Here is a 3263-nt window from a genome sequence, read left to right on the forward strand (position 1 = left end):
AGCTGTCAGGTGGAGGAATCATTATTTTGCGCGTAATAAGGAGGCATTTCCTTGCGTGCGGCCGTGGACCCAGCTGTCAGCCTCTCCACGTACAGTCCACTTCCGATGGATGTCGTTCATTGACCATGTTCACCAGGCCGTGCCGAGAGCACCATGGCGGTGGACTGCGGTGAGGCCTAGGAAGGGAATGACACGAAGCCAGGGAATACTCGGCAGTTGTTTCCCACGCGGAGGAGTACGAGGGTTTACTGGTTCGTCTGCCGTAGACGGAGAATAACAACATGTGTGGGTGAGTAGAGGGATGGCTAGGCCAGTGATGGGAGTACGGTGGGGCCGTGAGGCCTGCGCAGCAGCATAGCCGACCGTGGGAGGAGGGAGCAGGCAGTCCCGCCGGCGCTTGTTTGAGCGGCTGGAGCATGAAGAGTAGAGATTGAAGAAGCATGACAGTCGTTGGATGGACATCCAACAGTCACTGCTCTCGTGTGTTGACTAAGTTGACAGGGCGTTGCGTGTGCGCCAACCTTTTTTTATGAAAGCATACACGCCAACCTATAGTAGGCGCACAAGTCAGCCTCAAATCTGTGGAAAACAGCACACAACAGATCTGCCATTATTTCTAATAATGTACATCCCATTTGCTAATTCTTAAGAATTTTTTTGGATCCCATCTTCTTTTTGTTAGCATTACACCCCATATTGTGGCCACGGTTAAAAAGTATACGAAATTTTGCATATTTCGGTGTGGTTGACTGTTTTTAATCCAGAAATATCGATTCACATTCAAACTATTTTGAAAAATAATTTATATAAATATAAAATCCAAATAATTGTCCACGCATAAAAATCAATGGAATTTAAGATCTTGTAATGAAAAAAAATTGAATCTAATTCCCGGTTTGATGTGTTTTAAAAATATACATCCCATTTCTGGGCAAACCGAATGAAACTCTCCTCGTCTTGAAAGATTTGTAGCCCAGCAGGGCCGATAAAGCAAGTAGGCCTTGTTTGGGTATTTCTTTAAAAAAATAGAACTGGGCTAGCCATTTTCAGCAAGAAAAAAACACAACTGGGCTCATGATGTGGTAAACATAAATAAAACCCTGACTAGATGGGCCATAGCCCCCGCACAGCCTCGTTGTTACCCTGATCTGTCACTAAAACTAGTATAAATAACAACTGCTTCTTCCTTAAAAAAACTGCGCGACTTGTTGGGTCCCTGGTGTCAGCCGCTCGTAATGTAGTTCTCTTGTTTATTGACTACATTGACAATGGCGTGAGCCCCAGATGTCCAACCATTAGGAGGAACCATATTTTTGGGCTTGTACTATAGAGGCACTTGCTTGAGTACTGCCATGACGATGGTGGGTCCCTACTGTCATCCTCTCCACGTACAATCATCTCCTTGTTCCTCTCAGTTGTTGACGACGTTGACAATGCAAGAGGGCGGCACACCGTGCACGACGAGCGAACCAAGGCTGCAAGTCAGAGGACGACGGCGAGGCCTCGGACGGAACGAACAGGAGCCATTGAAGATGCGTCGGTCCAGTCGCAGGCGGAGGGGAGTACGAGGGTTGACTGGTTCGGGCGCGGGTGCGTGTTGGGGCTGACGTCGCCGGAGAATAACAGGACGTGTGGGGGAATAGAGGGAGGGACTGGCCAACGTTGGAGGGTACGTACCGTAGGGCGACGGAGGCGCAGCCAGCCATGGGAGGCGAGAGCAGGCGAAGCTGACGGGGTGGTTTGGTTTGGGCGGCTGGAGGAAGAAGAAGACAAGAGATAGAAGATACACGACATAGGCTGGATGTCAATCCAACGGCTGGTATGTAGAATCGTTTGTTGACTGGCTAGTAAGTTGACACCACCTTGGATAGGCTATTTCCTTGTGGGTCCCAAATGTCAGAATCCAAATCTGTCATGGTCATGCAACCTTTCCTATGAAAATTTACAGCCCATTTGATGTGCTAGTTCGAAATAAGTTTGTGGGTGCTTGTGGGGGCTAATCACTTGGCTTCTGTAATGCATAGTGAGCTCAAGCAGCTGGCGAGAGTGATGTTATTTCCCTTGGTTGGGATTTGTTACAATATTTCACTCTAAATTAAACAAATGGCAAGCCATTTGCCTTGTTTCAAAGAAAATATGACAGTCACAGCCGAGTTGAAAAGGGCAGGAACATCTAACTCCAGCTTACAAATTGTACAAAAGCACGAGGGTTAATTGTTCATCGGGTTTACAAAAAAGCAGATTGAAAAGGGTAACAACATCTAACTCCAGCACTGCTTTCAGCAGTCACGGTCAAATGGATCGGTCAGGTCCATAGAATGAACATCCTGGGTCGTAAAATTTACTGGATTATGACCACAATATGTTGTAAATAGAAGCCCGACACATTCAGAAGCTCTTCTGCCCACCTGAAACTCCTTTTTTTGCTCTTCGACATACCCATCCGTCAATTCAGTAAATATATGGGCTTTTGAATTGATTTTACTATTTACTAGTGTGGATAGGTTGTTTTGTCTTGGGCCCAGAGAAACAATTACTACTAGTACAGTGGAGACACTCTACAGCTACCCAGAAAAACAATTACTACTAGTACAGTGGAGACACTCTACCGCTTCTGGCTCCTCCTAGGTCATTGAAACATCTCCCTCTACTGAATGCCATTATACTTTTGTTCACCGACATGCAGGCCATGCAGCGCGCGGGCCCAAATGCCATCCACCAAATTAGAAGGAAGTATGCAGGCGGAGAGTCACCCCGGTCGTAGCACGGCAGTAACGAGCCGTCGTATCACAAAACCCCACCTCCCCGCAGTCTAAGTTTGACAGACGAAACAATGATCATTTTACTCTTCGCTGAATCCCCTTCTCCCTCACCGTCTTCAATAAAGGCAACACTCGCATCTACCACAGTTCTTCTCTCCGAACGAAGGGAAGGTAAGCGGATCTGTGATGTTGGTATATTTTCGTTCAGAGAAAAAAAAGAACTTTTGCAAAGCAGTAACCGATCCTCACTCTCTTTTTTGTTTCATTGTCATTGCGGTTGTGTTTTCCTTTCAGTGGTCTCCTAGTATTGGTCAGTTTGATGATGGACCAAGGAGAACCAGGCAAAGATCTGCCGATATTGGAGTAGACGCGGGAGGCTGATCCCCACGAGACAGAGAGCTCCAAGAAGATGGAGGCAACCACCGAGCTGACCCCAGATATGCTCACGGCCACTACTGATATGGTCAACACCCCGTTTGAGGTTACAGCCCCCGTGGCACT

The sequence above is a fragment of the Triticum dicoccoides genome, chromosome 3A (assembly GCF_002162155.2).
Source record: "Triticum dicoccoides isolate Atlit2015 ecotype Zavitan chromosome 3A, WEW_v2.0, whole genome shotgun sequence".
Lineage (NCBI taxonomy): Eukaryota > Viridiplantae > Streptophyta > Magnoliopsida > Poales > Poaceae > Triticum > Triticum dicoccoides.